At 34.3% G+C, this 22,275-nt stretch overlaps 1 protein-coding gene across 1 annotated transcript in view; it reads left to right on the forward strand.

Moving 5' to 3' along the window:
• The first annotated feature begins 446 nt into the window (after positions 1–446).
• Positions 447–22,275, forward strand: part of LOC145241296 (spermatogenesis-associated serine-rich protein 2-like) — a 180,167-nt gene continuing 158,338 nt past the window's right edge. The window contains exon 1 of the mRNA XM_080104044.1: positions 447–512. The gene's annotated coding sequence lies outside the window, so the exon portion shown is untranslated. The remainder of the gene's footprint in view (positions 513–22,275) is intronic.

Genomic DNA, 22,275 nt, shown 5'->3' on the forward strand with positions numbered 1-22,275 from the left:
TAAAAAAAAAAAAAAAATCGGCCCAACCATTTCCGAATCCAGAGGAAACTCTCTCTCTCCGTCTCTCTCTCTCTCTCTCTCTCTCTCTCTCTCTCTCTCTCTCTCTCTCTCTCTCTCTCATTCACTTACACACAAACGCACACAAGGTTCCTTTTATATAATGGATGGATAGATAGATAGATAGATAGATAGATAGATAGATAGAAATAAGAAAATATATTAATGAAAATGCATGTTCAATTTTTCCTACATCCTTTATGTTCCAACTTCCATTAAACTTTATTTGAAAAGAAATGAGACTGAACCTAAAAAGTATTGTGATAAGCAGAAATCTTAAGCAGTGGTTGTTGTACGTAGCAACGTAGCGAGGGCAGGGAACCGCATCCAAACAGTTTTAAAAGTTGTCTCCCCTTGGTTGACTTTGACCGACATAAACAAGTTAAAGCCATTTCCGGCGAAGATATTTGAACTCTGAACGCAAAAAATGGCTCGCAAAAATTCCCAGAAGACAGGTATCCGTTTATATTCGACTTATTTATTTATTTTCATCTCAGAATGTTATTCCCAAAGAAAAGAAAAAAGGGAATCTGGAGAGTGTGAAGAAATGTTTATAATTTTTGACAATGTTATTCTTTTTTCTTATTCTCCGTCGAAGTGTACCTAAAATGGGGGAAGCATTTCTTTTTATTTATTTCCCAAGAAAATTGACACTTCAAGCGTTTCGCGGATTTTTAGTTGAATTTAAATTTTTTTTTTTTTAAATCTTTTTTGGGTTTTTTTGTTTGTTTGTTTTTTTTTTTCATATATAATTTTGTAATTTTTCAATATCTGAAATTTAATAATTATATCTTTTTAATTGCATCTTTTGTTTCGCATGGAATATTAGAAAATATTAAGATTTTTCCAAGTTGAACCTTAAAACAAAAAAAGACGCCGGTTTTTGACCCCGTTTTTCACTTTTTATTTTTAGTTTGGCAGTTTACGGATCGTGCTGAAATATTAACCTTATTATTTTATAAACCCATTCTTAATCTCGGGAGGAGGGGTGATGTTAACTATTCTGTACTTTCACCTAACAATTTAATAAACAAAAGATACCGTAAAAATTGAACGTACTTACTTTTCTTAAAATGTCGACCCACCCATCTAAGAAATATTTTTGTTTCGTTTCCTTTTTTTTTAATTCATTTATTTTCTTTTATAATAAATGAAATTACTCCTTTTTTTTAATTTTTATATGCTTATAAGAAAATGCCTTTAAAAAATTAATATCGTATATTAAGTGTTTTCGATTATTTACTATTAACCGATTATTTCTCGAAAAACTAACTGAAATGCAATAGCGTAAAACAAAAACTTAAATAAAAAAAAAAATAAACAAATTAATGTGATTACAAAATAAAATCCCCCAGAATGTATTTCGATTTCTCCATAAACAATAAATTTTAACCCGTGCTTATGCACTTATGTTACCGTGCTATATTTTTTAATAGTATTTTCAAGTTTTACGAGTTTTTAAAATTATTTTTTTTTGTAAATTTTTACGACGTGCCCCAGCGTATTATAACCCTCTCAACCTCTCCATGTTAAGAACGGCTTTCTGAATAAACATCCCCCAACTTCGAAAGCCGTTCTTAACATGGTTGGTTGGAGGTGTTTATACCACGCTAGGGCAGGTCGTAAAAAAAACTTTTTTTTTTTTTTTAATTTTTTTTTTAATTAAATTGTTAGGGTAAAGTACAGAATGATTACAAAACACTATCCCCTCCAGATGTTAAGAATGGCTTTCAAAATAACGTCATTATTTCGGCACGGTAACATAAGTGCATAAGTACCGTTTTATTTTTAATTGCAAACAGAAATGGTTGAATTACTTCGTGAGTTTTCGAATTTTGAAAGGAATTTGAGTCCTCATGCCGAATACGGACCGTGCTGAAATAATATTAGAAACCTATTTTTAACATGAGGAAGGGGCTTTCTTTTAATCATTCTATACTTTCACCTAATAATTTAATAAACAAAAGATACCGTAAAAAATGAATTTAACTTTGAAATTCTGTTTCTATTCCTATTTACTTATTTCCCCAGGAGGACAGTTAGACACAAGGTCGGTTTTTAATGAGGAAAATCCAGCTCCCTCCAAAAATAAGGAGCACTCTGGCTAGGAACAAAAATAAAAATTGTCTCGGTCATGAAGAATTTCTCTTCCACTGAGGACAGAAAAGATGAAGTGTAGCATCAGAACAGATACTACACTGTGATCTTTGCCCGAAGGCTGGATGTTTTTAACCTTTTCAGCGTCCCAAATTGTATTTTCAAAAATACGTCATGCAAATGATTTGTCCTTATATAAGATTTTTAGATTATTTAAAAATCTTATATAAGGACATTTTTTTTTCCTTTGGAAAGAGAATTTAGGACGCTAAAGATATGAGAACTTAAAATAAAATAAAAAATAAATAAAATAACCCCATTTTTTAACCATTATTTTTTTTTAAGTTACTCATAAAATATTAATTTTCTGTCTTCTTTGCTTCTTTCAAAAAAAAAAACATTTAAAATTTGTTTAAAAGTAAGGTGTGTGGTGGTGGTGTAATATTAAGAATGGCTTTCTAAATAACATTATTTCAACATAGTTCACTGCAGTGCACCACTGGTGCACTGCAGTGAACTATGTTGAAATAATGTTATTTAGAAAGCCATTCTTAATATTAGGAGAGGGGTGTTTTGTAACTATTCTGTACTTTCACCTTACAATTTGATAAAGATATCGTAAAACTTGAATTTAACTTGAAAATTCTATTTAAAAAATAGCGCGGTTCAAGAAGTGCAGTGCAAGTGCACTAGCACGAAAAATAATTTTGATTCTATTATGGAAATTTTTTCAGAAAACAAAAGATAGAATTCCAAAAAATTTGTCTTTTAAAATGCAAAAAATGGTACTTATGCACGTGCACTGCTGAGATAATAACGTTATTTAGAAAGCCATTCTTAACATGGAGAGGAGGATGTTCTGTACTTTCACCTAACAATTTAATATAAAAAAAAAAAGATATCGTAAAACGGCAGTTGTAGACCCCCCCCCCCTTCGTAATTTCTATACTGATAGGTTTTTCAAATTTTTTCACTGGATTATTATTGATTGGACACTAATCAGATTATGGAAAATTGAAAAAAAAAAAATCATTTCGACATTTGAAAGGGATGCTCACTTTTTAGTTACAACATTCTGGTAAATCGGTCACCCATATTTTTTTTTCTCTAAATACGGAAATGTCTTCGGGTGATATGAAATGGTCAAATGGTCCCATGTTGACGGATTGGGAGCTGTCTGAAAATTGACAACGGGATGGAAAATTATGAAACCTTTCTCCAGCATGTTAGTGAAATTTATAATACTTAAAAAAAAAAACACAAAAAAACATGCTAAATTAAATAAAAACACTAAAAACATCTAGTTAGGTAGAAAAGTAGCTCATATTGCTTTTGATAACATTTATTTGTTTTTTGACAACTTTTTCGAATCTGTGTGTGCAGTAATAAACCCCCCCCAAAAAAAAACTAAGTTTAAAAAAAGAAAAAAAAAATGTTCATAAAAAAACAATTAAAAAAGTCATGTTCATTCTTTTTTTTTTTTTTTTTTTTTGCATATTCTGGTTAATTAGTGTCCAATCTATATATCTGTGAAAGTGTCTGTGTACATTTCTCTACGCAATAACTCTATCAATTTTTAGTCTACAGACTCGAAATTTGATATACAGGGTACTGAGATTTGGGAAAATCGATGTGATCGGTTTTTGGCCAGAAATTTGGCGATTAAGGGGTCAAATTCAACGATTTGACCTTTGAGAACTCGACCAAACTCCTCTGACAATTTTGAAATTTTAGATATAGGTTCCTTGGACATGGATCTAACTTAATAACTTGATTTGAGCCCAAAACGAATGTTAAGAAAGGGTCATAATAGGGATCAAAGTTTAAAAAAAAAATTGACCGCTTTTTTAATTTTTTGCTCGACATACACCTCCAAATACCCGGGCAACGCCGGACACGTATGCTAGTCAATAATAATCCAGTGAAAAATTAAAAAAAAAAAAAAACTATCAGTATACGAGTACAACTCCGTCCATAAAACTTGAATTTAACTTGAAAATAGTATTAAAAAAACAAAAAACAAAAAAAAAGCGCGGTACAACCGAAAAAATAAGTGTATCCGGTGTTGTCCAGGCGGAAGGTGTCGAGAAAAATACTTAAATGTTTTCATTTTTATTTATAGGATTTGTTTGATGGATTTTTATTTTATTTTTTCCTTTTAGATTTAAATAATACAAAATAATTAAGATTCATATTTGGCGAGAAATGAGCACGGCATAGACGTAAATTGTCTTTAGTTTTCTTAATGAATAGATAAAAATAAAATGTGCTTATCCCTTATTCTTTAAAATCATTCTTTTATAAGAATACATTTTTTTATAATAAATCTGAAAAGTAATTACGTATTGCTTAAAGAGATTGTTTTTCGAAGTTTTCAAAATAAATCCTGATATGAAGTTCTTGGATTCTAAAATTTTACCGTTTTCTCTTGTAAGGAATTTCTTTTACGTGGCAGAAAAAAAAAAAACAAACAAAAAACTGTTTCGTTTTGTTTTTGTTTTGTTTTTGTTTTTAAATAAAACCGTAAAATAATTCTTTACTTCAAATAAAGTTCAATTAATAAAATTTTTCTTTAAAATGGTACTTTTTTGCAAAGTATGAAGAAATCGCCCCTCCTCCATAGCATGGACTTTTTTTTCCTTTTTTAGTTTTAAATATACAACTTTTATAACCGATTTAGTTAAAATCAAATTCCGCCTTTGTTTGCATTTACGTCAGCTGATATTTGCAATTGACGATGAATGTCCTGGAAAGGTCACTTCTGATTAATGTTTACCAGTTTAAAAATATGGAAACGAACTTTGTTGGTTTTCAGAATAGCAGAATATTTTAAAACTGGTAAACATTAAGCAGAAGTGACTTTTCCAGGGCATTCATCGTCAAGCACAAATATCAGCTGACGTAAATGTAAACAAATACAGACAGGACTTTCTAGTGTCCCCTCCCCCTCGCGCCTCTACGTGACTTGCATATTTTTTTTTTTTTTTTTTTTTTTTTAACTTTTAATCGATTATTTATTTCCTTTGGTAACATTTATTTGTTATATATTTGTTTTTTGACAAATTTTTCAGTTTGTTGTCTAATAAACGAACATAAAAATTACAACAGTAGAGAGTAGAACACAATTTAAAAAAATATATATATTACGAAATTAAATCGTCCATAATGCATTTTTGTTTCTATGTAAACAAACCATTTCAATAGTTAAGTCTTCAGACTATAAAGTATAGGGTGGAACAATAAGTGTCGCCCTAAAGAAAACAAAGTTTATTTTAAAACTTATTGAAAAATCAATTCAAGTAACTTTATGTAGTACAGCAGACATCTATTCAATGTAGCCGCCTTCAGCCTCAATCACCATCTCAATACAGGTCTGGAACTGAGAGCATGCCTTTTCCATAAGCGATGGCTGAAGGTTGGTGGTCAGGCTGGCTTTGGTGTTGTGGGAGGTCATGTTAGTGATGTTCTCGACATATGACCAAATGAAGTAGGCCAGCAGATTCAGGTCGGGGGAGAACTGGAGCCAGTGAGAGAAAGATACAAAGTCCTAGCACTCGTCCTGAAACCTGGTTCTCTTTGGACTTGTGAGTTGGCGCAGAGTTCTGCTGCCACACCCAGGATCTGCCAATGACCACCTGATTACACCAGGGAATCACCACTTTTCAGCACATGCCGGTACACTTTAGTGTTGACTTTCAAGCCGACTTCCAAGATTGAAGGTGACATGTGGCCTTCACTTGAAACCACCCTAAAGACCATAATCGTGGCCAGAAAATTTTTCATCACCCTGGGCATGTCCTTGCTATTCGTGGCAATCCAGTGATGTATTTTGAGGGTGCTTGCTGGCAATGGTTCTGTTCTCATAACTTGAATCAACAGAGAACACAAGTTGTACAGCGATGCATCTCCGATCTCACTCATTGAACATTGTGTCACTTTCAGACATGATAGGAGGCTTCCATCGCTCTTGGAATTTGTACACAACTGGCCAACTCGTAGATGGTCTGCAACAAAAGAAAAAGAAAACCAGTTTTCATCAAACAAAAATGGAATCATGTCTTTTTAAAAATTTTTTTATTTATATATATATATATATATATATATAGGGCGACATTTTTTTTATCGTTCCGCCCTGTATATCTTTTCTGTTCTCAATCAGAGGATGAGAAATCTTTGATCGGGCCCACTTTTATTTTTCTATAAGAGTGCCCCTTTTTAGGATCTGAATATCCCCCACATAAAAACAGACAACCTAGTGTCTAAGTTTCCCTTATGGGAATTCCAAATTTGATAGCCTTTAAACTGTTAGATAATAACTCATTTAAGCTGGCTAAGATTCTTAGCAAAAGTTTTGGAAGGAATTTACATGGAATTGGTTTATAAAATTATTCAAACAACAAAATTAGTTATGGTTTTATAACAATTTTATTTAATAATCAAGTCCTCAATCTGTTAACATCTGTTTTACATACTGCCATGCATTGGATGTCTCTAAGAAATTGACTTCCAACCTAACCTATTTCTGGCCAGGTCTTTATCCTTCTTTCCCTCTGGTCCATTTTTATATTATCCATATTTAATCTTCCTCTGGGTATCATAACTAAGTTAGTTTAAGACTCACTTTATACATCCATCATATCATTCTCTGCATGCAACACATGCCCTCAACCCTCACTGGCTAGGTTTTACTTCCATATATCATCACATTACATACACATATTTGATAGACTCTTCCTTTTTATGATTTTCTGGTTAATAATAGCAGAAGTTCTCTGAACTTTCTCTATCCATTCCTAATTCTTGCAATTAAACTAGCACCTGCTCCACAGGTATCACCAAGGTAACAAAATTTCTTGACAACCTCAGTAGCTTCGCTATCCAGATATACTTTCTCCACATCTGAGTCATTGTTTTACAGTTTTTGCATTTGGTTATCCTCTCTCTTAACCTACCAGTTATTTCATCACATTCCTTGTGTACCCAATGCTTAGAAGTACCACGAAAAATTATATTTCAACTGACTCCCTTTCCACAAACTGAGCAGGATAACTTTCCTCATTGTGGAAGTTTCCCAACACTACAACCGATTATTTGGTTTTGGTGTAATGTGGTTGTTACATTTTAATAGGCCCAACATGTACGTAGACAGTTGCAAAGGAACAAAGGAAAAAAGTTTGACTAGTTATGTTTTTAATTTAACAAAAGGCATTTATTTATGGTACTTTCAAAACCATACCTGCATCTTGTTTTTTACAGTTCCTCTTGTCTGCCATGTGGTTAACAAAACTGTCATCTGAACATGTTTTTTTCCAGTTTCACATGACACCACATAGTTACATGTCTATCTTATGCTGGCATGTAATTCCCAGTTACTGTTGTCGCCACATGGTTTCAAATCTTTCCACTTTTTTTTTTCTTCCTCCATTGTGATGTCACCTTTCGTCATAGTTTGGTCATTTGCATATGTAAGATGCCATGTCAATGGCTTCCTTACATACCTTCCCGTGCAAAAAAAAAAAAACTGTACAAGAATTTATTAAAACTTGCGCTGAGATAATAAAATAAAATGAGAAAAAACATAAATAAAAATAAAATAAATTTTTGACTTTTGCATTTTACCTTTTTCTTTTCCCCATCAGAATTTGTTTCCTTTTTTTCTTTTGTAAAAAAGAAAAAGAAAAAAAATTCCGATATATTTTCATATTTTAAAGACATTTTAATGTTAAAATAGGGAGGACAATATCAGTTAACTATTTAAATAGTGAGAATGTTTTTTTGTGCCTTCAGAAATTACTTAATCAGTGCCAAAATGTTTCAGCTTTGTTGACTAAGATTAAAGTTTTGAATGTTAGCAAAGCACATTAAATTGAAGCAAGGCCAATCAGTTCCATTGAACAATCTTTGATGTTTGTTGCTTTATGTCTGTAACTTCCCCAAATTTAAACGAGGTATTTTTCATTTAGTAATAAATTCAGTTTATTATTTATTTCAATAGTCGTCATAACATGTTTTATTAATTGTATCCTAAGATTTCATTTTTTTTTTTTTTTTTTTTTTTTCATTCTTTTCTCATTTTCCTGCACAACCCTTGATTCTTTCTTCCCCATCCTATTAGTCATACCATTAATATTTCTGTCTTTGTGCTCGTTTGATAGATTTTTCATGTCGACTGCCCAATTAGTTTTCTTTTGCTTAAAACTTCCTCTCCAAAATTCTTGACTAAACTAGTTAGCATAACCTTTTGCTTAGTCCTACGACTGATTTGTCTCTTAGCTGTTCAGCCCCTTGTGGTAAGAATATTTGAGACAATTATGATTGACACCTGACCCAAAGGGCCAAAGACATTATCTGTGCTCTCGACTTAATCAGATATCAACATATACAACAATTGCTGCATTTTCCCCTTTTTTGTCACAATTTGGTTTGACTTTATCATTTATCTTTGGCAGTCAACCTATCCAACTCTAGCACTTTGTTCACCTACTACTTCTAATTTCTGTTATACTTTCCACTAAGCTACTTACTTTGTAAACTAAACCCTCAGAACCCTTGTTGCTAACTTCCATATCTCCTTCATCTCTCATGTCTAAGTGATGTTCTATCACTAGGAAATCTGATTTGTTGTTCGAATTCTCTTGCCAATGTTCAAACTATGAACAAGTTTGTCATTATCCACATCCTCCATTTCTGTATCTGAAGATTGTAAGTACCTGAAATGCTTAATGAACATTTCTCTTTCTACCACAGCAGCGATGCAGCCACTGCATCTTTTTTTCATAAAGAGTTTCAGTTTTAGGAGTAAAGAATAATATCTCGAGTCTTACTTGATTGCTAAGCAATTTTGCTTGCCATGAGTTTCAAAAGAATCACTTCAAAGATTAATATTTCTATGCTTGGTGTTAGATTTACAAAAACCAAATAACCAAATTCCAAAAAATAAAAGCAAAAAGTTATTTACTAATTATTTTTCTATTTCCACTCTGTTAAAAGTAAGTACAATAACTTTTATCATAGACCTTTCTATGATTACCTCCCTTTTACGTTGTAATCCCATAATCCTTTTTTTCACTTCCTCTTCCTGTCTCAATAATATATACTTCTCTCTATTCGTCACACGTGTTCGTATCCTCTTTCAATCTTCGTTCCAGTTCCTTTTCTCTTTCCACTGAAATGCAACTCGCAACAGGTTATGGGCCCAGCAGTATAATGGAAGCCGCTGGAACACATTTTTATTTGACGGAGATGAAACCAAATACAAAATTTGGGAGACAAAATTTTTGTCATTTATGCACGCTGGGCCTAAAAGGCGCCATTTTAGGTATACACACTAATAGACGGAAGCGACACTGAGAGAAATAAAAAAGCTTACGCCGAACTTGTACAGTTTTTGGATGACAAAAGTTTATCCTTAGTAATGAGAAGCTACAGATAATGAAAGAAAAGCTCTCAAAAGTATTACGCGAACACTATGCAAGCAAAGGAAAACCAAGGCTAATCTCCTTGTACACCCAACTCACATCTCTTAAAAAGAAAGGAGACAAAAGTGTCACAGAATACGTGATAAGAACTGAGACAATTTTAACAGCTCTAAGAAATGCCGGGCAAACAGTTGACAATGCCCTAATTATCGCCATGATATTAAAAGGACTACCAAGCTGCTACGACTCTTTTTTGATTCATGTGACACACAGCAACAAAGAAATAACATTCCTGGAATTTAAAACGGAACTCCATGGTTTCAACGAAACATTGAAATACTGAGGTCGGATAATGGGTCAGAGTTCAAGTCAAACGACTTCAGAAAACTACTCCGCCGTAACAACATAAAACACGAAACCTCAGCACCATACTCGCCTCGTCAAAACGAAACGGCCGAAAGAAACTGGCGAACTCTATTCGAAATAGCAAGATGCCTTATAGAAAGCGGCTTACCAAAAACACTGGAACTATGTAGTTATACGGAACAGATGCTTCAATAACCGTCTAAAGCAGACGCCCTATTACAAAATGACCGGGAGAAAACCGGACTTATCAAGGATGCACATTTTCGGTTCGCGTTGCTGTGCCTACTCCAGCATAAAAAGAAAGCTAGACCCAAGGTGTCAGAGGGAAATCTTCATCAGATATGATAGAAACAGCCCGGCATATCTTATCTACCACCCAGAAAACGGGAAAGTGTGTAAACACAGACTGGTAAAATTCACCAACAACACCAATGACCAACACGCTCAAACACAAACCCATTCATCGGGCGATGATGACGCAAAATTTCCCCCCAGAAACTTAATAAAAAAAATTTTAAGTCCAAGGAAAACCCTGAACGGTCCAACACCGACAAACAAACCGAGTCTACAATAGAAACTAGCTGTACGCAAAGATACCCGACGCGTGAGCACAAAATGCCCAGCTACCTAGAAGACTGTGACAGCAGTCCAGGATGGGAGCAGCCACACATTAATCGACAGACACGGCATACCCCGCACTTACAGAGAAGGTGTGACTTCCCCAATGACACACCACTGGATCCAAGCGATGTGGGAAGAAATTGACTCCCTGAAGGAAAACAATGTATACCATCCAACACCCTTACTCAAAGGCAGAACGACAGTAAGCGGTAGATGGGTGTATAAAATCAAAGAAAACGCCGACGGGTCCCCTAAATACAAGACCAGGTTCATCGCAAAAGGGTACAACCAAACTAAGGGAGTAGACTACACAGAGACTTTTTCTCCAACGGCCGATATCTCATCAATCCGCATGTTAATGCAAATAGCTGTCCAGTACAATCTAATAGTACACCAAATGGACGTAAAAACGGCGTATCTCCATGCTCCAACTGACCACAAAATTTACATAGAACAACCGGAAGGATTCGAGACAAAAGGGGAAACAGACGAGAAACTAGTCTGTTTACTGAACAAATCCCTGTATGGCTTAAAACAATCAGGCCGAAACTGGAATCAAACCCTGCATAGCTACTTAAGCAGACACGGCTTTACCCAAAGTCAGGCGGACCATTGCATCTATATGCGACAGAACAGCAAAGAAAAAATTATCATCGTCTCATGGTTCGATGATTTAATCATTGCTGCCGATAAACATCAACTCGCTAAACAACACCAAACGGTCATGAACATTGGAATTTAAAATTAAAGACCTCGGAAAGCTGCACCATTTCCTCAGAATAAATAGACTTCAATATAACCGAAGGTCATATCCGGATGAACCAAGAAAAATATGTGACAAAAATACTGGGAAGGTTTGACATGTCCGAATGCAAACCTAGGACCACCCCATGCGAGCAGAAACTGGATCTAGCTGGCGAAGAGGATGACATGGTTGACTCCAGGAAATACCGCTAGGTCGTCGGGAGTCTAATTTACCTTATGATCTGCACCCAATCAGCCTTATGCTACATTGTTGGGAAATTGTCGCAATATTTGTTCAAGCCACAAGAAAAGTATTGGGTGGCAGCTAAACATGTACTGAGATACGTAAAGGGTACGACACGACACCAACTGCATTACGCGAAAACAAATTGCACAATCCACCTAATCGCATACTGTGAAGCTGATTGGCTGTCTGATCGACGAGACAGGCGCAGTACATCCGGATATTGCTTTAGCCTAACCCTATTTCCTGGAAGTCAAAAAGGCCAGCTACGGTCGCCCTATCCACGTGCGAGGCTGAGTACATAGCGCTGGCAAAAACCACCCAACTATTCATGGAAATGGATCACACCGAGAACACGTTCCCATCAAAATATTCGGAGACTGTCAAAGCACTATAGCGCTTTCTAAGGATCTCCATTCATCAGCAGAGATGTAAACACATCGACATTAAATACCATTTTATCAGAGAAGCTATGAATAACAAAATATAATTAATTTACTGTCCCACAGCAGATATGATCGCATGACATCATGACAAAATCTCCAACCCAGGTTCCTTTTCTCTTTCCACTGAAATGCAACTCGCAACATACTCCATAGCACAAATAAAATATGAATAACAAGGGCAGAGAAACGATTTTATAACAATTTCTATTTTTGTGGTATTTTTTTTTTTTTTTTTTTTTTTTTTTTTTTGCTTAGTTAAGATGAATCTGAACTAAACTCTATTTTATTGTGGGTAAAAATGTTTTATCATTAAATGAAATTTTATTTATTTATTTATTTATTTTTTTTTTACAAAGGAGTCACCACTTATCAAAGCCCAGAGGCCACTCGAGGATAAGGGTTAATGGGTATACATTAGTTAATGGGATTATAGCGTAGTAATGCTAAGTAGTGGAAATTTTGTCAATTGGATTACTTAGGGGGATGGTTTATCAAGAATTTGTGCACGTTTGACTTGAAGACAATCAAATTGTAGTCAGCTGGAAAGCAGGCAAACGGAAGAGAGTTCAACAGGTGTGCCATTCTAAGAAAGCTTTGTTCATGGAATCTACGTTTAGGTTTAAGCACAAATAAAGAGTGTAGGAAATTATTGATAGTGGTTTGGGGGGGGACATAGATTGAAGCTCAGACAAGCACTTGCCATGAAAATGATAAAACAGAGACCGGCTCGCAACGTCTCTTCTGTGGGAAAGAGGTTGCAGGGAAGAGAAAAGAGCATCCTCCACTAAGCTACAAAGTCTATTTTGAACTCTGCCAAGGCAGGATAAGCTGCTCCTGCCCAGATATGGCAACAGTACTCCATCATTGGGTGTACCTGGTTTTTATATAGGTAGAGAATTGCATCAGGAGTGAGATATCTTATGGAGCGGTAGAAGGATCCCACCATTTTTCCAGTGGCCTTGGTAACGGATTTGATGTATGTGTTCCATTTCAGATTAGGAGTAAAAGTTAAGCCTTCATAAGCTTAAAAAAATATGGAGCCTCCCCAAGATGAGAGCTATCCATTTCAATTGATGCCAGATAAGGATCAGTGGTGATGATGTAAAAATAGGAGTTTAGTTTTAGATGTATTAAAAGTAACCAGCCACTCCTTTCCTCATTATATCATGTGCTCAAAATCAGGCAGAGAGTTGGGCTCAGGATGGACCCCTGAGGGACACCAGCATTAATACTGTGAGCTTCTGATTTCTGCCCATCAACCACTACTCTTGTGAACCTATCTGACAAATAATTTAATAATTGAGAAAACATTTCCAGCTACACCATAGCTCAATATCTTATGAAGTAAACCTTTATGCCATACCCTATCAAAGGCCTTTGATATATCAAGAGCAATTGCCCTAGAAAGGAAGCCTCCGTAAAGAGATTCACTAATTCTATGAGATATAACCGTTAGCACATTTGCTGTAGATCTAGCAGAATGGAAACCATATTGCATGTCACTAAGATTATCTTGACCTGGTACTGAGTTTTTATGAAGATGATGAATACAGTCGCCAGATAAGGATTATGTAAGTGTCAGACAGAATGTGCACAAACAAAAGCGTCTGGTTCTTTGTAACCTGTCAGAAATGCTTGCTGCATTCAAAGAAAAATATCCAACTGTGAAAGCTGGCTTCTCTAAGTTCTGCTCTTTTAGGCCAAAGTGGTGTGTCCTTGCTGGTTCATCAGGCACCCATCAAAATTTAGTGTTGATGCAATTGACTGGAAATGCACGTACAAAGACTTGATTGAGAAACTGGTTTGTAACAGATTACAGGGTCTGTATGATGCATGGTTCGAATCATGTTCTGGGAGTGCAGCTTTGGAACAGTTTCTGAACGATGAACTATCACATCTGGGTATGGAATCCGAATTCCACTACTGCCAATGGAAGACAACTGATCGAGCTGCCCTGTTGACACAACAACATATGAGGATTCGACCCCCTCCTAAGTAATGACACCTTATCAATTCTCCAATACTATTGCTACACTATCCCATTGATTACTGTACACACAATAACCCTTATCCCTGAGTGGCCATTGGGCCTTGATAAGTGGTGAACTCCATGTAAAAAAAAAAAAAAAAAAAAAAAAGGGTACTTCTTGTGGAGAAGATTAATGAAATGGCTCGACACTCGTACCTCACCAAAGCCCAAGCACGTTATTGGAAGACAAAAAGAGAAAATTTGGGGAAAAGTGAGGTCATGGTATTGGAGGATTACGCTGAAAACTATCAGTTTCTCATTCAGGATGAGATACAAAGTTTTCACTGGAGCAAAGACTACAACACACTTCACCCCCTTGTAATATACTACAAAGACGAAGTAAGAGTTCTACAGCATCACTTGCTATGTTTTATCTCTGACGACAATACACACGACACTTTGTTCACAAAATACAGAGCATGATGACATATTTCATTAAACAACATCTCCCTGGTATCAACAAAATCTATGTTTCAGATGGTTGTGGTGGTCAATATAAGAACTTTAAAAACTTACTCTGTGCTTCTACAAAGATAATTACGGTATTGACGCTGAGTGGATATTTTTTGCAACCAGCCATGGGAAATCCCCTTGTGATGGGATTGGTGGTGCCGTTAAACGGCATGCAGCAAAGTAAAGCTTGCAGAGACCATTGAACAACCTCATTCTAACTTACAAAGCAGTACTGTAAGTGTGCTAAGCTGAAATGAAGTTCATTGTTCTTTGGAATTGACAAGGAAGACATGATTGAAGTAAGGGATAGAATTTAGAAGAGGTTTATGGATAGGAAAACAGTACCCAGGACGAGAAGTAATCATCATTTTGTTCCACAATCAGGATGCAAGATCGGACACAAACTCGGTAGTGAGGACAATTCATTTGTTGACATTCACGACTTTAAAATCCCCACTCATGTTGACATAGGGGATGTTGCTCCTTCGACATACATAACGTGTGTGTACAACTCATTCTGGTGGGTCGGATTGGTGCAGAAAGTAAACCTCAATGATGGTGATGTTCAGTTCATGTCGTTCAAAAACATCATTAGTAACATCCGCGCACCTAAAACAAACTCAAGTGGAAGGAGATTTACTATTTCTAACAAGGATTACAATAAAACCGTGACAGCATATGTTGTCACTCATAAGATGTTGTATTGTGTTGATATTTTTTTACTTATCGTTCCAAAAAATCCAAACCATGTACCCACCCATCATATGTACCGTTTCTTAGTATCCATACCCACCGCATTGATTACCAGAAAAATGGGCTTTTGTTCTTTCTTCACTAGTTCACAATTAAACCTAAAAAAAATGGGTTAATCACAGGGGCCTACAAGAATTTTTAGGGGTTCATAAATTCTACAAACATTGTATCCTTACCACATGCATATTATTATTTGGGAGTGTCCACTGTGATTAGCCAATTTTTGAGGTTCGATTGTGAGCTATCCGTTACTATCGGTTACTTGGCTTTACTTGCTGTGCTGCCTTCGGCAAAATGCCTGTCGACACCTTGTTTCAGACAGCCAGTTAACTCAAACCCACCAAAAAACAGACGCATTTCGTTAGGGGAAAGTATGAGTATTTATTGGTGAATTAGGTAAAAAACCTGAAAATAAAACAGAAATAACAAGGTATGAGTTTACTGTGACGGAAAGGACATGTAAGAGAGCGAGAGAGAAAGGGCTGCATGTAACTAGGCAAGGAAGAGAAAGATTGATAGAAATCTTGCACGACCGTGTCGATACTGGCGTAGATGTAAGGAATGGTAAACTGTTCTAGACATGATAGAATATACTTAGATAAAATAATGTTACTGCAATGAGTAAAGAGACTGGAAGGCATGAAAAATAAACGAACACGTGGGCTTAGCAACAAATGAGAAAACTATAAGATAAAAAAGGGAAGGAAGATTATTAAGAAAGGCAAGGAAAACAAATAAATTTAAATCCTTAAGTGAAGAAATAATATTAGGTGAAACCGCGAGAAAGCACAAGCATAATCGTTCACGGTTGACAGTTTAAAGGCTTCCAAATCCCTTTCAACTGGTAGTTCACGAAATAAATAACTTATTGCTCGCCTCCCTATGAGGGAGAAATTGACTCAAGGTCGGTTCAATGCGGGGGAAAACCAGTTTCCCAAATGGGGGCACTCAGGACCTAGCCAACAAATATAGTTGCAGAGAACCAAAATGCTAAAAGAATTTAGCATACTTCAAATATTGCCCCAATAAGAATAACGTCAGTCTAAATAAATTGCTTATTACATGAAAGCACATTATTCTAGGAGTAGAAGAGTAAATTCAGTTTAAACAATGCAAAGAAAAACTTAAATTGAAACCTACCCAGTTATGTTAGCGGCATGAGGAGCGAGAAATAAACATGTCCCTTTGTGCTGGCAGGCGAATTGAAAGAGCATGGATTCGAAAGGCCCGCCAACAAGCGGCTGAAGTCTCGTTGACGAGAATCGATAAACAGTTATTTTTCTATAAAATTAACCAAAACAATACCTAAAGTTCCTTAAATAGAGATTTAGCGTGAAAGAAAGAATAAATAAAAAGGGAAAGTTTAAGATAACGTCACAGCAAACGAGAAGTCAAAAGTACGGTGACAAGTAAAATATGTCCCCAATAAAAAAGGGTCCCTTGCAAAACATGACACTTGCTACGTGCATCCTTGCACCAAACAAAAAAAAAAAAAAAATAGTTTCAGCCAACTTAAAGAAATACCAGAAAGCAGCAATACACTACAGGAAGTCAAAATAAAATTCAGGATTTCCTGTTTATGGTGAAGTCAAGTGACTCCTTGTATACTGCTCTGTCTGGAAGTGAGTCCCGTAAAAATGCCCATCTTTGAGGTTCGATTGTGAGCTAACAAAAAAAGAACAAAACACCTTTTTTGGAGGAATTTAAGTTCAGACTATCGAGAATGTCTAGGAACAAAAAAAAAATTCAATTTCTAATAGTGCCACATGTTTTTTATTTTGGTCGCCTTAGGCCAATACCCAAATTTCGGCTTAAAAGTTCAATAACTCAGGAACACTTCATTTTCAGAGGTTTTAAATGTGATTTTTGGATTCGTCGTGTGGAAAACCTTGTCCGTGCAAATTTTCAAGGTTCTGCTTAGTCTAGAAATTTATTTTTATGCCCCAAAATGTAATTTAATAATTTTGCAAATTTGCGCCTCGATGCGATACACATAAAATACCAAAATTGTGATATTTCTGGAACTGCTTAGTCAAAAGCTCAAATTTTCAGGATTCCCTAGTTTTTATGATACCAACATATGGTGAAAGTTTTGAAAAAAATCTGAGAGGTAAGGGTGTCAGATGTTTTTTTCTGGATGATTTGAGATGGAATTACCTGGTAGCAGGTTTAGGTCACAGGGGAAGGCCATGAAAACAAATGGTGGGAAGTCATAAAAATTCTGGCCAGAGATAGGCTACTTTTGAAGTGAATTAAAGCCATCTAACACATGACAGCATGTAAAATATAGATGCTAATCCAAATATGATATAAGGATGATTATTAACTGCTTTTATTGGTGTTCAAACAATCCTGTCTTTTTGTTAACTAACTTGTCAATGTGTAAATAACTATCTAAAGTATCAAATCTTTAGATGTTTTAACGATTGAATCTCCCATAGATTCAGGTTTTGATTCTAGAAAAGAAATTCTAAAATTGATTCTTTCCTGATTGCAGTTTCACAGCAAGGATTGTTATTTGCAGTTTTGTTTCTTGATCTTGATTGGCATCAGATGCTCTGTACTGAATATTACTATGCACACCCAATGAATGAGGCCAGAGAGTGTTGAAAACTGGGGTTTTGTTTTAAGGAGTTTGAGTTGGCTTAAAACAAGACAAACTTTGGTGCTTCTTTGCATTAGTGATCTTTTAAATCACTACACATTTCAGGTAAAAACATTATGTACTTGCATGCCATGGCAAAATTAGTATTCTAAAAATTATAAAAAAATGATCCAGTAAAAATAGGATTTATCGAGTGGAACAGTTGTGCAACCAATTCAGTATGAAAACTAAGGAAAATAACCCTTGACTTAAATTGACAAATTAAGGCTTCACTATTTTTAAACTAGTGCCTTTTAGAACATAATTGTGGGTGATTTTTATTTTTTTTTTTTCTTCTTTTACATCTACCACATTTTTATGGATCATTTTCAAATTTTTTTTGAATTTATACTAATTTCACCATGGCACATAGGTACATAATGTTGTCACCTGAAATGCATTCACCAATGTAAACAAATACCTTAACTATTTTTACAAAAAATTATCCTTTAAAAGATGAACATTTAACAATGACAAACGATTTTGATATTTTGTTTGGTTGTTGATTCAATGTCCTATTGTGAAGTTATTTTAACATTTCTAACTTTGGATGTTTGATTTCTTGTAATGAATCAACTTATCTATACATAATCTTTTAAATGTCATGAGTTAAACTGCTTGGTACTCATGCCCCACCTTTATCGTGAAACTTGATTTCTGATCTTGCTTTTTTGAAACACTTTGGTTGGAGACTCACTTGGTGGCTTTAGTTTTGCTCTTTCATGATCCATCAAAAAGATAATCTTTAGTCAAGTCATTTCTTCGTACAAAATTTGATGGAAATTAGATTGTTTTATTGATAATTTTATATTTAAATTTTTATAATCGTAGAGAAATAAAATTGAATGCATGATGGAAACTGGCCAAAATAATAATAATAATAATAATCACTATTTTAATGACACAAGGATATATACTAGCAGGGAGACCCAACATTGTTTGGGATTAAATGAGAATCAACAAATGTTCCACCCTAACATACTTTTATTGTTATTGAAATCGATTTTTTTTTTTTTTTTTTTTTTTTTTATCAGATCGATTGTCTGCTTTAGTTAGGGTTCTTTCTCCCCCCTCCACAGTACTGTGAGAAAGCTTCACATGCTTCCTTGCAGTGACTTACTTTACAATACGTTGTAATTTATGTTGCACTGTAGAGAATCTACTGTTTTTATAAAATGAGTTTCTCGAACCGAAATGAACTCTCACACACAGGCAAAGTTCCCTTTTATTTATATTGCACTTTTAATGATTTATTTTAAAAAAAATTTTAGACTTTATTTCTTAAAAAAATAACACCAAAATTATTTCCAGAAGCTTTGTAAAACACTGTTATTTAAAATCCAAACTCTATAGTATTTTTCTTGTCAATACCGATTTTATCACTTGTACCAATCCTATTAAACATTTTAATGAAGAAAATGTGTGGCTGTTGTGTGTGAGTGTATGACTATGCATGTCTGTATATGTCTTTGGTATGCATTACAGCCCAGAATGTCTCACTAAAACAATGGCCAACAGGAGGAGAAGCAAATTTGGGTATCTTCCTCTCTCCTCCAAACTTATGGCTGGTTCTGATTTGAATACAATATTCCAAAAGTTCCTTTCTGTATATCTAGAAATAAGTCGGTGACACTGGGCTATACTTACATAAAGGAATGGTTTGTGGTGTGTGTAGGGGGTGGGGGGGTCTCTTCCATATCTTATTTCTTAAAACAAAACCAGAGTAAGAAATATATGTATACATATGTTTTTCTTTTTGTTGATACATGACCTAATTTGAAATGACTCATGAAAAGTTTCCATTTTGAACATGAAAAGTGCACAGTCAGCTAAATATCAATCAATGTTTAAAAAAAAAACTAATTACAAAAGTAAAAAGTCGAAAAACATAAAAAAATTTAAACTAATATTTTTTATGTAAAAAAACTTTGAAGTAGATAGAGAACTGGTTGTGGAGTTGGTACTCAACTCCAAGTTAGGAGGGAATAGACTTTAAAACAAGTGTGGTTGCTTTTGTACATGTGGTTGTGAAGTTGGAATCAAGAGTTTACCCATTTTACATTTTAGAAATCAATTGGCTATTTAAGCTATTTTATTTAAATGGTTTAGATTTCCTTCATTCAAAATATTGAATTCAGTCTTTTTGAAATTAATATATTGTGGTATATATTACTTATAACGAGTGAAAGAAAACGATCTCTTATGGCAGTACCAAACCATATAAAAATTTTAGGAGTCTATCTATTCTGCAATTCCTGATATTCTTAATGTGTCTATTAAATCCGTTTTTAGCCATGAAAATCCTATTTCAGATTTGGACGTGACTGAGAGTTTTTTATAGAGGTGCTTAAAAAAAATACTACCAATGTTTTCTTTTATTAAATGGTTCAGTTTTCCTAATTTATCACATTTAAGATTTAGTTTTCTGAATTAAAATTTCATGTTTTTATTCTGTGTTTTTCAATATTTTTATCAGCCATGAAAAGGTAGGATTCTCTTCTTTTTTTTTTTTTTTTTTTTGTACCAATTTATTCATCAAACTTATTTACTTGTATAATTAGCTGATGCTATTTATTATTTATAAAATGGAAGAAAAAAGTAAAAGGATTTTAATCATAAAATCCTTTTTTTTGGGGGGGGGAACTTTATTTCACTCCTATTTCAGAAAATAATTGCTAAAAATATCACTTTTCAAAAAGAAAAGAAAAAATCACATTATCCCACTTTATTGCTTTTAATCATTTTGATATCTAAAAATAAAAACACTAATTTTTACATAAATATTAAGTTATTTTTATACCTATAGACACTTAAGTTTCATGTTTACTTAATCATCAGTGGAGGAAGTGATAATTACTGCTGGTCAGAAGATTTGAACCCAGTTACAAAGCTACCCCCAACTTTGTAGGTTAGCATTTTATCTCAAGGCCACTGGTAATTAACACAAGAATTGAAGGAAATTAAGTGCCTATAAATGCTGAGTCAGCAGGTATTCATAATAAACAGTCGGAGTATTTAATGACTAGAAGTTTGAATATTTTGTAATACTAATTTATCCTGCAGTTTGATTATGCTGATCTCCAAATCCTTTAATACAAGATTTATTGTTTTTATACATTTTACTTTTTGTGGAACCTATTTTATGAGTTGGAAAATGGTCATTAAACCAGCAAATTATTAAGTCTACAACCCGTTTCAAGTTTAGTTTTTCTTATAGCACTCTGCATACATTGGTATATGCAATATGAAAATATGCATTCACTTTAATTTTATACAAAGTGTAGTTCTACATAGCAAAACCATATTAAAGATTAATTTAATAGTCTATATTAATAAATCTTGATGTCTTTTGTTTATCATGGGAATACTTGAACTCTTGATCTTTGGATTTGGAGTCATATATATATATATATATATAATTTTTTTTTTTTTAAATAAAACCCAATGTTTACTAGCATAGGATTTTATAATTCTGTAGTGTTAAAATTTATATTTTTAAATTAATTTGGCATTACATAGTGCACTAAGAACAAAATGTTTGAAGAGGAAATAATAAAAATTTCTAAATGTGTGCAATCCATCATTTCTTGCATCATTGTTAGGTAAAAATAATTAAAATGGAATAACAGATTGAGCTATGTGTATGTGCTGTTCACAGTGCACAATAACTAATAGTACCATGATCATCAAAAGGAACCACTCTGAAGTTTCCACCCTTACTCCTCTATTGCATCTTTGAAGTGCCCCCACCCCAAAAGGAATAATTTAGGAATACTTCAATTAAATGTAAGAATTAAAAGAAAAAGTGACTCCTTTCACTCTTCAAAGAGAATTGACACTCCCTATAAGGGTGTCTGTGGGAGGAGTCTATTATAAAGTGAGGATTACACAATCACAACAACCTCATGAACTTGCATTAAGTTTAGTAGCAAGTAACCCAAGATGACTGGAAACGATGCGGAGAAAAATTACTTTTAGAGTTTTTCTTTTTCTAAAGATTGAATATGGTCAATATCGGTAGATGTGTGCAGAACAGGAGACTTTGATAGCACGTTGAAAGGATGGACGAGAATTCTTGAGTTAGTAGATAAAGAAGATTCAGGGTAGCAGGCTCAGTTCACAGGGGAAGGCCATGAAAACAAATGGAAGTGATAAAAATTCAGTTATGGAATAAAAACCCGGTCAGACATAGGTTACTTTTGAAGTGAATTTATTTTTTCTAGACTGGATTTCCAGTCTACTCTACTATTTAATCCATAGCTAGAGGTAAAATATACCGATTCATGTTCATACCAAGGATATTAGTTCAAGTGATGCAGTAGTTGAACCTAACATGCTGCACCCATAACCATATCACTTTCATAAATATAATTTGTCCACAAATCAAGCTATCAAGTTAAAAT

Source organism: Euprymna scolopes, chromosome 20 (assembly GCF_053919585.1).
Source record: "Euprymna scolopes isolate OS-2025 chromosome 20, ASM5391958v1, whole genome shotgun sequence".
Taxonomy (NCBI): Eukaryota; Metazoa; Mollusca; class Cephalopoda; order Sepiida; family Sepiolidae; genus Euprymna; species Euprymna scolopes.